Consider the following 14,139-nt stretch of genomic DNA (forward strand, 5'->3'; position numbering starts at 1 on the left):
CTCACGAAAGCTTATGCTCAAATAAATTTGTTAGTCTCTAAGGTGCCACAAGTCCTCCTTTTTTTCATTCATGAGACTATAGTACGGGGTTTACCACCTCTTATTTAAATAGCACCATGGGGTGCACGGTCCTCAAAGCCATGCATTGCTTGAATCTCTTTAGTCCCCAGCCACCCAAAAAAAACCCCCACCCCTTAACAAATTCCCCTCCAGCTATTTTACTCCGCCTTCCTACACCCCTTTATCTCCTACAATTCTCTAATTCACTGACCCCCAGTTCTGATCCCACAGAAAAGACAACCCCCTCCCACCACGGGGAACACACTCCCCTCACGCTTCCCATTAGAACTGCCCCATAACACTCCTAACCCCCGTCCCAAACCTTTTACCCCGTATTTCAGGGGGGACGGTCAGCGCCCCCACATGCACCGGGAGGGGGGAGAGAATCTCCCTATAGCCCCCCCCCAGGCCTAGTCTCCCCTTATCCCCCGACTGCCCCATATATACACACACTCCCATACATACACCTCCTGCCCCTCTTCACCTCCACCGTCCATTACCCCCAGCTACCCCACTACTCCTGGCCCCCCACTCCTAGCAGCCCCTTGCCCCTATTCCCCCTTCAGCCTCTCCCTAAACTTACCCCGCCTCCCCCCGTCTGCCCCACTCCGCTTCCCCTCCCCCCTCACTCCACTTGCCCCCCCCACTCCGCTTCCCCTCCCCCCTCACTCCACTTGCCCCCCCACTCCGCTTCCCTTCCCCTCCCCCCACTCTGCCCTCTCCCATTCTGCGCCCCCCTCCCCCCGGCCCGGCCGCTCTCCGGTACCCGCTCTCCGCGCTCCTCAGTCGCGCCCCTCCCGGCCCCACAGGCAGCCACCGCCGGCCGGCCGGGCCCACTCTCAGCCGCACCAGCAGCCGCTTCCCTGCCACCGCGGGCCTGAGCCCGCCACGCGCGGCATCTCCTCCAATCCGCCACCGAAAGGACAGGGACTGACAAGGCGGTCGTCAAATCACCGGGCGAGCAGTTACGCCCGCCCTCACAGCCTGGGGAGTGGCAGCCAAGACACCCAATCGGAGATCGGCGAGCTCATCGCCCCCTCTCCCAAACCCTCTTCAGTGACGGAGCGCGGGTCCAATGAGCCAAAGAACAACTGCGCCCGCCTACCCTCGCGTCAGATTGAGTGACAAACGTGGGGACCAACCGTATGGGCGACCTTGGCCGAACGACAGGATTTCTCACCAATCCTCGAACGCGCAGATACGCCCGCCTACCGAACAGCTTGAATAACAGCATCACTGACCAATCACCTCGTGCAGTACCACTACCTCTCCCTTTGCCCCATTGCTGTTGCCATGGGGACTGTGTGCCCTGGTCTCTAAGCAGAGTAGGCCTGTGGAGAATCTAGGCTCGGCCTGGCCATGTGAAGCCATTACCTCGCTCCCAGGCTCTCACTAGGCCTTGCGGCTCCTACTGTCACCCCTCACGGGACGCCACATTGTAACCCTCACATGACACTGTTCCTCAATGCCACCGCGGGGCCTCGAAACCACCTCAAAACTGCCGGCTGCCATCCTGGGGGCCTCGAAACCACGCACTGTAATCCTCGGGGGCGTCGACACCATCCACTGCATCGCCAGAGCCTCAAAACCACCCGCGGCCATCCCAGGGGCCTCGAAACTGCCCGCTGCCGTCCCGGGGGCCTCGAAACCGGCAACAGCCATCGCGTGGGCCTCGAAACTGCCCACTGCCCACCTGGGGGCCTTAGAACTGCGTTTAAACTGCCTGCTGTCGTCGTGGGGGGCCTCAAAACCCTCTCTCCCTGGACCTTTGTGTCATAAACCTGTTTATCCCCAAGCAGTGAAAAGCTCATGTCAAACACACAAAGTAATGGGGTCCCCCAAACTCCTGGAGCTACCTGGGCTTCATCACCAGCTCTCTCTGGGAACTGCCCTTCGGTACCAATACACTATCCACACTGTTTTTCTGGCAGGGGAAAGACAAAACCAGGTGCAAGATCCAAGATGCCCGTTGCATGGACACATTGCACCACCCAAGAGGCTGAATTCCAGCAAAAACTTTGCCTCCAAAAATCCCTTACCCCAAAATCCTCCTGTGGAAGGCTACAGGGTAACCAAATGGCGCAGGAAATGCTGATGACCTTAGAGACCCTGGCTCCGGCCGAACAACTCTTTCCAGGAACTAACCTCGAACAAAAACATTGGCGTCCTCTAAATCGAGCGAGAAATGGGATGGCAAAGGCTGGAGACTATATGACCAAGTGGAAGGGGAGGAATGACTCCAAATGTGAATGTGGAGAGCCTAGGCAAATACTTGAACACTGCCTGGTGCGGTGCCCTCTGTCAACATCCTATACTTCCAAGGAACTATTCGAGATAAGTGATCACACCAGGTCTTGGCTGCGGTTTTGCAGCAATAAGCTATGGTGATGATCCTCTCTATTATGAATCACGCATAAGATCTCCCCAACCCCACCACAAGGCCTTGAAATGCCCCTGCCAGGCACCACAAAGAAGCCTCAATACATTCTCTCCCACCCCCAGGGAGGGTCAGATTAGGGCATTAGCGCCACACAGGGTCCCACGAAACCTTAATTCCGCTCTGGCATTAGGTGCTATAGGCCAATGTCTAGAGCTCAGCTCCTGGGCTCACATGATTACAACAGAATCTCAGCTTTCATTTAAAAAAAAAAAAAAAGAAAAAAAGTTTCTAGCCCTCAAGAGTGCAAAGAAAAGCTTGAAACAACAGCTCAAAGGTGTGAACTGACCCTTTCGTCTTCACTCTGAAAGTTGCTGCTATCCCCAAGGCCATGGCATGTGGCCTGCCTAGGGCCCATGTTGTCTTAATCTGGCCCTTTCCAAAATGCTATTTATAAAGCGGCCAGATTCCGCCAGAACATCGCCCACGCTGTCAAAACATGTCCTTATCAAATACAGCTGTGGGGCACCCACAAGACACAAGAACAAATGGATATAAACTGGCCACCAGGAAATTTAGACTAGAAATTAGACGAAGGTTTCTAACCATCAGAGGAGTGAAGTTTTGGAATAGCCTTCCAAGGGAAGCAGTGGGGGCAAAAGATCTATCTGGCTTTAAGATTAAACTCGATAAGTTTATGGAGGAGATGGTATGATGAGATAACATGGTTTTGGTAATTAAATATTCATGGTAAATAAGCCCAATGGCCTGTGATGGGATATTAGATGGGGTGGGATCCGAGTTACCCAGGAAAGAATTTTCTGTAGTATCTGGCTGATGAATCTTGCCCATATGCTCAGGGTTTAGCTGATCGCCATATTTGGGGTCGGGAAGGAATTTTCCTCCAGGGCAGATTGGAAGAGGCCCTGGTGGTTTTTCGCCTTCCTCTGTAGCATGGGGCACGGGTCACTTGCTGGAGGATTCTCTGCTCCTTGAAGTCTTTAAACTACGATTTGAGGACTTCAATAGCACAGATATAGGTGTGAGGTTTTTTGCAGGAGTGGTGGGTGATATTCTGTGGTCTGCGTTGTGCAGGTGGTCAGACTAGATGATCATAATGGTCCCTTCTGACCTAAATATCTATGAATTTATGAATCTATGTCAAAACCCCAATGGCCCAAACCATCCAAAACATCGCTGCCACACAACATAGCTCTGCCGCGTCAAGGTGCTGTTGCCTCATGCTGTGGTGACACTTTGCTAACACCAAACGGGGGCTCTGTGAGGCTGTTTTGAACAGCACGAGGTTTCAACACTGCTTCTTAGTGGTGATTTGATGCTGCGTCTCAGTGATCTTTCAATGTGCTGTGGCCTCAAAATCTCAAGATACTGCACCATGGCGCACCCTCCTGCTGTGGCTGCTGTCCACAGTAAGAAAAAATCTTTGCCCTCACGTAGCTTCTTCATCTTCAAAGGCCTTTCCAAATGTTTATAAGGGAAGCTTCAGAACCCCACTTCACAGTGGGTAGGTTAATATTTTGTGATGACTATGCTGATCAGCAATAGCTCAGCAGAGGACAGCGTGGACCTCTTTTTGTCCCATTCAGAAGGAACACGTGTCACCAGGCGGTTCCATGGTAGTTGGAGAAGAGTGGGCCATAGAGGCAGGGTGTCGGGTAGGATTACAGTAATTGGACTACTACAAAAGGCCCATCGGGTGCTAGAGCAGACATACCAACAGCGCTTGCTTAGGAGTGTCACCAGGGATTGATGTACCATGGCACCCCAAGACAGGGTAACAGTTACAATACTATGCACAAGCAACTAAAAATGGTCTGGAACTTAAAGGTCACACTGTTTGAAAATGTTTTACCTAATATTCTTGCAAGTCTCATGTGAGACAACTAGAAGGGAATGGTTAGAGAAAATATTTGTGCAGTGTGTTTATTTTAAGTAGTTGGTGTCTACTCAATTTCACTGTTTCTTTCTCCCCGTCTGCTACCTCCCCCAATCAGTTTCCTGTGTTGTGTCTATGGGTCCCAGTAACAGGAGAGAAAAAACGCCTTGTAAAAGAGAGGGAAGTGTGATGTAAAAATTGGCAGAGGGATCAGAGGCAGATGTGGGACCAAAAGTACTTTTAATGGGCTGGTTTCCAAGTTGACCATGTCCCTTTAACTGAAGCACCATGAAGTACAAGACAGTGGTTCGATTTTGAGCAAGGGCCGGTTTTGGATGCTTCTAGGATCAACGAGCTCCCCATCCAATGGGGCCATGGCGGCAAGCCTGAATAAGCCATCAGTCTCAAGTGCCATTGACAGTCTACTCCAGGAAACTGCACAAAACGATTGTAACCTTCTCTCTGTGTGGGGCGCCGTATCCTCCTCACCAAGAGCCAGAACTGAACTGAAAACCAGCCAGAAAGGGCTGCAGCTGTCTTTTGTAAACTAGGGAAAGGATGTCAACTCGTAAAAGGATGTCTCCCTCTAAATATCCATAGCTTCATCACAAAAAAACCCAAACTTTTTCTACCTCTCCAAAGGAGGCACAATCTATATTTCAGCACGTACACAACAGCCTCTCAAACAGCAGATGGTCCATAAAGTAAATCAGACACACTAGTGAACTGGGCTGAGTGGAAAATACAACTAGAATCCTAAGATGACCCACTCTAGAAACTTTGCATTCAAAGATCTCCAAGCATTTTATGGACATCAAGGAACTGAGCCTCAAACTCCCATGGGAGGTTGGTAAGTGTCGTTATCCAAAATAATCGCTGTTTAGATTGCACGGCAATACACAGCCTAAAAATATTATATTGTGCGTAGATTAAATGCTCTCAACCTTCCAGACTACTGTACCCCTTTCAGGAGTCTGATTTCCTTGCATACCCCCAAGTTTCACCTGACTTAAAAACTACTTGCTTACAAAATCAGGCATAAAAATACAAAAGTGCCAGAGCACACTAGTTCTGGAAAGTTGCTTACTTCCTTGTTTTTACCATATAATTATAAAATAAATCCATTGGAATATAAATATTGTACTTACATTTCAGTGTGTAGTACACAGAGCAGCATAAACAAGTCATTTAGTTTGTACTGACTTCGCTAGTGCTTTTTATGTAGCCTGTTGTAAAACTATGCAAATATCTAGGTCAACTGATGTACCTCCTGGAAGACCCCTGCATACCTCTAGGGGTATGCGTACCCCGGTTGAGAACCATTGGGTTAAGGGATTTACCCAAGTTCCCACAGTGAAGCAATGGCAGAGCTGGGAATAGAACGAAAGAATTTTGTCTGCTAGCTCTATGCTTTAACCACTGACCCATGATTCCTCATCTCAGGGTCTAATCACTGATTTCTAAGGTCTTTAATCTAGTGCCAAGGTACTTGTTGGACTATTTTTTGTCCTATGCCTTTGCTTACTTTACTGAGTTTCGGACGGTTTTAGACCAGTCACAGAGCAGTCTCCCTTAGTTCTAGGGCCTTGTCTATGGAAAATTTTGCTTTAGTAGGTTGGTCAGAAACCCCCTGCAGCAGTTTTCAGATCTCACTGTAAGTCCTTCATGTTCTTAAAATGAAACATTGAATGTTGTTCATCTGTAGATCTCAAAGCACTTCACAGAGCATAGCAGTATTGCTCTCCATTCTGCATTTGGGGAAACAGAGGGGAAGCAACTCGCTCAAGGTCATCCAGCGGTAGGGTGACCAGAGAGCAAGTGTGAAAAATCAGGACTGGGGTGGAGGGGAGGGGGTAATAGGCTCCTATATGAGACAAAACCCCGAATATCGGGACTGTCCCTATAAAACCAGGACATCTGGTCACCCTATCCAGTGGGCCAGTGACTGAGCTGGGACGACAAGCCAGGTCTCTTAAGCTCCAGCCTATTGCTCTGTCCACTGGGTCCCTAATGCGGGACCTTTAACGTCTCCTCTTTCCATCTGCCCCTCTCTGCATGGCAGTGGAGTTTAGTACACAGTCTGATTATTAACTATTGGATTATTCCATGAACAGTACCCAGCAGCCTTTCTGGTGATGGATACCCTGTAAGTTATTTAAATAAACTAGCAAAAATGGGCATTAGTGTCACAAATCATCACATCCCAGCAGGTTATTTGTATCTTTCCCAATTGATCCACGTTAACGAGGGCTGGGCTTCCTGCCCAAATCAACGATGGCTACTACCAACCAGCCTTGCCACGAAGTGGTGGATGCTGCTGGCTGGCTCGGCCCAACTCCATGCCACGCCACCACAAGGCAGCGCTAGTCAGGAGGACAGCGAACCTACAGGGTCAGCCGCGTGGGTGGGTATGTTCCCAGTGAATCCCTACATTTGTTGATGCACAGAACAGGGCACAGGATGGGCCTTGGCAGGCAAGCTTTCCTCCTGCTGCCCCTCTGGGAAGGAGGCAAAAGGTGAGTCAGTCCTCGGCGTCTCTGGCCAGGCTGCCACTTGTGGAAACATTTTTTTCTGAGGCGGACATCTGGGAGCTGGGCTCAGCTGACCAACTTACTGCATGTAGGTCACAGAGGGGTGCTGCCAACCTCAGCTGGATTTGAACTTGGGAGGGAAAGGGTCTTCATCCTGCTACCCTGAGTCATGTGCGAAGTAGGATGATCAGGTGCCATGGGGAAGTTGTGGAATCCTCATCATTGGACTAGGGGTACTTGGTCCTGCCTCACGGCAGAGGCTAGACTAGATGACCTCTTGAGGTCCCATCCAGCCCTACATTCCTATAAGTATTAAGCTTGTCTCCCTCGGTAGTAGTCTTACATGGGCTGTGGAAAATGGCCCTCAACCAGGAATGGGAAGGATCATAGAGATTCATAAATTCTTAGGCTGTAAAGGACCACTGTGATCACCCGGTCTGCCCCCCTGAATTACACAGGCCATAGGACTTCCCTGAATTAATTCCTGCTCCAGGCCAAACAGCTGTGGTTGATCAAGAGCATCTTTTTTAGAAAAGCATCCAGTCTGTTTAGTTCCAGGTTCCACCCACCCTCTACGATGGAACTTTCCCAGCAATTGTCTGAAGCTGGGTGGCTAACTGAGGGCGGATCCATCAGGAAGCTAAGGCATTTAGCAGCACCACCCAGCTGATTGCTATTTATACAATGCCATAGCTGCACAGAAAACAGCTGCCTAAAACAGACACCCTCAGCGCCTGCCCCAGGGAGCTTACAGCCTGGCAGACAAATAGGATGTTTGAGACAACAGTGCAGGCACAGGAAGATGTGAAGGCAGTGCTGTATAACTCTGAAGCCTGATGAGGTTGGGTTATGTTGAAAGGTGAGAATGGCTGGTGAGTCCTTGATTTAAAAGTAGGGGGACCAGATGTCCTTATTTTATAGGCACAGTCCCAATATTCAGGGCTTTGTCTTATATAGGTGCCTATTACTCCCCACTCATTGTCCCGATTTTTCACACTTGCTATCTGGTCACACTATTTAAAAGCCAATCACAAACCTAGGTAAAGTCAATGGATGGGCCAAACATGCTTGTTCAGACTCAGCAGAAGGTGCAATCAAGCCCCTTTATACAGGAAACAACAACGGCAATCATCAATGGAGGGACTGCCCAAAGCACATGGCAGGTTCGTGTGAGCTGAGGGGTTTCCCTGAATGTAAATGCAGGGGCTAGGAGAGTGGTTTTGCAGCTTCCTTTGTGTGAGTTAGAGGCAGAAAGCCTGGAGAAACGTTTGTGAGAATGACCCTGAGAGAGAGAAGGAGGTTTTTTAGGTGCAGGGCTCACTGGAGCGGCAGACTTGGTGATTTCTGAGCAAGGAGCCTGCCTTCTGTTTGTCTCTGCTGTGTGCAGGTGAACAGGACTTTGAGTGCACGGTATACAAGCCCGAGCAACGAGGACAAAGCTGACACACGTGGGCCATCGAGCACATACATAAGCCTATGTTTTATAGCTCATCACCGGTTAATGCCGGAAGGTCCGATGTAAACTCCTCCTAGCTGTTAGGAGCAGAAAAGGTGGAAGGTTGATTTCCCCTAGACGGGCAGTCAGGTCTCTGATTTCACATGCAGCCTCAGTGTCAGGATAATTAGGGTGTCAACCCCACTGGGGTTAACCACATCTACAAAGAGGAAAGGAAACAAAACTTCTCTCGAGCAAACCAGTCCCCTGAGCAGCAAAGCAACTGTGACTGCATGGAATTCAATTTTCCCCGCAGCATAGAGAGTCCTACATAGAAAGGTTTCAGTGTAGCAGCCGTGTTAGTCTGTATCTGCAAAAAGGAAGTACAGAAGAGGGGGTGTTTGATGCAATCCGATCTAGCTGTCCCTGCATGGGTTTATTTTTAGTTTCGTTTCTGTGCTATTTGAAGGGAGTCGCTAATATCCAAGTCACGTGATGATTAACTGCCGTTACTGCTCCCCGCATTGGTCTGCACTTAGGGTGACCAGATGTCCCGATTTTATAGGGACAGTCCCAATTTTGGGGTCTTTTTCTTATATAGGCTCCTATTAACCCCCACCCCTGTCCTGATTTTTCACATTTGCTGTCTGGTTACCCTATCTGCACTCTTCAGAGTTAATCTGATTTGGAGATGCTAAATCGCAGCCAAGAAAGGAATTCTATGCCCCTGATCCTGGAATCCAAGCAGTGCAGTCAGAATCTTAGCGCCCACACGCAGGCCCCATGAAATCAATGGCCGGGGGGCTGCCCACACAAATCAGCTGGCAGGATCAGGGCCTGTGTAGAGACAGAGCTCTACAATTATTATTATTATTATTATTATTTGTAATTCCGTAGCAGCTAGTCATGGATCAGGACCTCACTGTGCTAGGCGCTGTACAAACACAGAACGTAAAGACGGTCCCTGCCCCCAAGAGCTGAAAATCTAAGCATCCGTGATTCTGCCCAGCCAGATTTATTTGAACTTCAAGTATCAGAGAACTTCATTTATCCAAAATATGATCATGGCCCACAATACTCACCAATTGCACTGAATATCTCTCAATTCCCTGCATCCTCATCTGTCCAGATTAATTCAGTTTTCCCAATGCCAATCAGACAGTTGAGGTTTGACTGCAAATCATGTAATTTAGGCCTTTCCCTGTTGCCTTGCTCTGGTATCATTTACTATATTATAGAGATAGGGCTTTGCTGGACTGTTTTAAATGTTCTAATGATGCCTCTAAATGTGGGACTGGACTTGTGAATTTAGTGATGGGATGCCATCCGTTCAAATTCAGTCTGGATCAGTAGAGGCTAAAAGTCATTATTACCCTCTGACAGCTGTTCAGTAGAATGAGTTTGGTGGGTCTCAACTCTTAGTCAATTTCCAATGAATAAGTGTCCCTCCATTACAAGACCCTGTCTCAGAATGGACACGAATTGGCCTTTTCTTAGCAGTCTCGAGAGAGAAAGAGACCTCCGGCCCCGTAGCTGTTTATCCATCACCTTTCACCAACGCTTACATTCATCAGGATATTTTTTTAAGGCTTCTGCTCTCCATCCTCTTTTCACGTGCAAACGCCTTCATCTCCTGCACTGAGGTGCATGCCTGGTTTAAGACCTAGGCCTTTTCCCACTGACATCAAGAGCAAAACTCCCCTGGACTTCAGTAGGGCCAAAGCAAGTCCTTACTAATTGATGCATCCCTCGCATTTTGCTCGGAGCTCTGTCAGGGGATGGAACGAGACAGCCAGCCTTCTTCAGAAGCAGCATGTGGCAGCCGGGAGTGAAAAGGTCACAGTATGCTGCAGGAAACTGAAATACCCACCCACTGGCTGCGTGGAGGGACAGCACAGCATGGGTGCGAAGCCCTTAATAATAATCATACTTGGAGACACTTCTATAGCATGTTCCGGGCCCAAGTCTGTGCTGGGGAGGTGCAGCAGAGAGGGAGCAGCTCAGAAGAGGGGTGGCTTTAAGCCACCTTTTCTTCTGCAAGATTTCAGGTTGCCCCATGGGTCAGTGCAGCTCCTGGCATAAGTAATTCTAATTCACAGTATCTGCAGCCCAGAACTGCCAGAGCACAGAGCGCTTCTCCACTTCCCCTGCTGTACCCAGCACACTCCTTTTGCAGTCTCTGGCACTAGGAGGGACGGGAGGCCGAGGGAGGCCTGCCTGTGCAACCCTTGTCTCATCTCGGTGGGAGGTAGAACTTTCCCAGGGGCTGGTCCAAGACCATCTCACACCTCCCCTCTTTCTGCTCCCGGGACAAGGCGCGTTGCTTTGACCCGCCTTCTCTAGCATGAACCCAGAGCAATGTGTCTATTTTCCAAACAGAGCCTAACCCAGCCACAATATGACACTCCACTGCACACGCTTCTGCCCCGGGACAACGCAGCGAGAGGAAAGGCCACGTGATGCATGTGTGGGCACGCTGCTAAATGAAGTAACTGGAAGGCACTCGGATACTACAGTGATAAGCGGTAAAAGAACCTCTATACCATAGAAGAGAATAGACCAAAAGCGTAGTTCCTCGGGAGAAGTGAAGTCATGTAGTTTATTGCTGGTGGCTTGTCCCCTTTATTCAAACTCAGTGCAGAATGCAGTGGTATTTTTTAAAGTGAATCAACCCATTCCCAGCACGCGCACACAGACAGATACACACGCGTTAAAGCCTTTCCATTGTCCTTTTTAACCCTTCAAGTCTGGAGTCTCCCACACTGCAATATTTCCTACGGCCCCCAACTTTTCCCTCAACATATCCCATCAGTTTCCAAAAAGATCCAGACAACGGGACCCTCTACATCTAACATCAGTATCTTTAGCAAGTTCATTAGGCCTCACGACAATAAATGAGCTGCTCTGGGTTTGACTACAACAGCTCCAAAGACACAGGGCCAGATTCAGACCATGCATAAGCAAGCCCAGGACCATTGACTTCCATGGAGCTTGCACTCATTTACCCAAACTGAACTTGGCCCAATAAATTCCAGTGTTACAGGGCTTAAAGCCTAAACCTCTAATCCTGGCTCTGCCACTGACTCTTCCTGTGGCCTTAGGCAAGTCTCTGTGCCTCAGTTTCTCCCTTGGAGAAAGGTACCATTGTCCCCTTATCTAATTCACAGGGGTGTTGTGAGGCTGTTTTAGATACTGTTTTCTGCATCTGACTATGAAAGAGGCTAGTATAACCTACTGGTTCAGTGGCCTACATACAAGGATAAGAGCCTACTGTTGCTGCCAGTTAATAGCTTTACTCCTTTAGCACAAGTGGTAGAATTCTGTGCATTTAGTCCAGAGGGTCTTGGGCTCAATCCCCAGTGATGACCCATGTGGTGGATGGGAAGTCATTACAGCGGGTGACTCATACACACACACAGACTTGGGTACCCAGTACAGGTTGCCCTGAAAGTCCCGATGTGACAAGGACAGTGATCAATTATTCTCCATGCCCAAGTGAGGACAGGACAAGAAGGGATCGGCTTGATTTGCAGCAAGGGAGATTTAGGTCAGATATTAAGAAACACTTTCTAACTCCCAGGGTAGTGAAGCTCTGGACTAGGCTTCCAAGGGAGGTTGTAGAATCCCCATCACTGGTAGGTCTTAAGAACAGGTTGGACAAACCCCTGTCAGGGATCGCCTAGGGCTACTTAAGCCTGCCTGAGCGCGGCGAGATGGGTTAGATGACTTCTTCAGATTCCTTCCAGCCCAACGTTTCTATGATTCTAGGTACAAGAGAATGGTACCAATCACTGTGAGATATAAAAGGGAAACTTACTGGAGGGGAGGAAAGAGCTTTTCCTCCACAGAGAAGACTTGTGGATGGGCATTTTCTAAAGATGGGGCTGAATCCTACAGTCCTCGCTCAGGCAGAACTCCCAGAGACAGCAGTGGGAGTGAAGCCTCAGCAAAAGTCTGCAGGATTCCTCTCTCGTGGGGGCACAGGCATGAATGGAAATTCACTATAACAGCTTCAAAAGTTCAATGCTGAAAGGTCAAAATATGGGCCACAGCCAAGGCCAGATTTGCAAAAGAGCCCATCACTCAGTCATCAGGGCCAGCTTTTCAGCGGCCCCCTACTCTGACCCTCCACACCCAACATGTTGGGAACTTCAGAGGATCTGTCCCCCAGTCACCAGTGCAGGAGTCTGTCTCCTTCCATCTCATCACTTGCCTACAATCCCAAAGGTGACAGCAAACAAGGAAGTAAAACAGGTGGCACTTTCTGTGAGTCATTGAGAAATCTAGCAAGCAACCCGGTTACACCATTTCAGCAGCATCTGGATGAGTGATAAGACTTGAACTACCTCATGTCAAAAGAGAGAGTGTGGTGTGCAGGGGTGTTTGGTGTGCGGCTGAATGTTCCAGGTACAGCCTAAGAGCACAGAGTTGTGTGTCTTAGAGGGGGCCCCAGAGAAGGAAACTGAGAGAGAATTAGTGGGAGTACAGGAATGTGTCCTCTGTAATATTCCACTGTAATATTTTATGGTTGCTGGCAGGACAACAGGTGCCGTTGAGGACTGGCAAAGAAAGGATTAACATTAGTGTGTCTGCTGCTGCTTCTGGCATCAGTGCCAAAGGCAAATGCTGTGAACACAGCACAGACCACACTGAAAATGATTGCCCTTGAGGCTCCTGCACCTGATCTCCTAATTCCCCCTTTCAGATGTACACCCACCTACCTTGCATCACTCTCTCCAACCCGCGAACCTGTTCCACAGGAATCAGAGCTACTTCTAGAGGCATGTGCAACGCACGCCATCCCATAGGGACTTCGCTCTCCAGACCCCCACGATGCAGGAAGGAGGGGAGAAACAGACGCTTCCCCTGGGAGCTAATCTAGAAAAGTCCTGATCTCTCCTATCCCATCTGAATCCAGATGACAAGAGCCCTCCACCCAAAAGGCAGTACTCAGATAGTGGGTGATTAGAAAGATAGATAGATCACCTTCACCTGTCACTAAACCTTCTGATCACCCCCACTTAAGTTCCCATAACCCGAAGCCCCAGCTCGGAGTGTATTACGGAAGCCTGCCTGTCCATGCAGAACCCCATAAAACCTTGATGCTGTCCCAAGCCTCTCCAGCCAGGCTGGTTCTTGCTCCTCAGCTGTTAGCTCCTGTGTCTCACTCATTCACTTACAAGCCATTTTCTCTCCTGTGCCAATCCCAGCCTGTTCCTGGGCCCAGCTGTGAGTGTACACAGACACACCCATCCACTTTCTCTCTCTCCCCATGCTCTGCCCTGGATTCTTCTGATGCTTCCATGTGTCCCATCCATAGGTGACACAGAGGCCCCCTGAGTTTGAGCCGCTGGACCCAGGGATTGGGTTAGCCAGGAGCTCTTCCACAGTGGAGCTATAATCCTTGTCGTCCCACGCCTGCTGTGAAGAGTCCCCATGTAGACACACCTCTGGGCCATCTGCCAGGCCTTCACCTTCCACCTGCCCGCCACCCCAGGCGACACATACATAACTATATGGACTCACCTAAACAGCCAGATCCTCCCATCTTCCCTGATTGGGGGGGGGACGCGGGGACACAGCTCTCCAGATCACCTACGTTGCTGCAGACTGCCCTGGGGTGCCTGAGGGTACCCCCAGATCCTTCCTATTATTGCAGGGTGCAGGGAGGAATAGGGAATAGCCCTCCCCCCCTTTTCTCTCTCCTCCCCCCCCCCCCCATTGCTGACTGCAGAGGAGACAGTTTGATTGGGGGGGGAAGGGGGAGGAATCACCCTAGGTCCCGCCATTATTTCTGTGTGGTGGGTGCAGGGGAGGACCCTGATTTTCGCTACAAGCC

The 14,139-nt window shown here is 49.7% G+C and overlaps 1 protein-coding gene across 2 annotated transcripts in view; it reads right to left on the bottom strand.

Moving 5' to 3' along the window:
- NFE2L1 (nuclear factor, erythroid 2 like 1) overlaps positions 1–1,121 on the bottom strand; it is a 35,706-nt gene extending 34,585 nt beyond the window's left edge. Inside the window, exon 1 of one of the 2 annotated variants that reach the window (XR_006287701.1) lies at positions 827–1,118. The gene's annotated coding sequence lies outside the window, so the exon portion shown is untranslated. Of the gene's footprint in view, positions 1–826 lie in introns of both variants that reach the window. The other variant, XM_037887182.2, reaches the window with a different exon arrangement.
- Between the last annotated feature and the right edge of the window lie 13,018 nt (positions 1,122–14,139).

This window comes from Chelonia mydas, chromosome 27 (assembly GCF_015237465.2).
Source record: "Chelonia mydas isolate rCheMyd1 chromosome 27, rCheMyd1.pri.v2, whole genome shotgun sequence".
Lineage (NCBI taxonomy): Eukaryota > Metazoa > Chordata > Testudines > Cheloniidae > Chelonia > Chelonia mydas.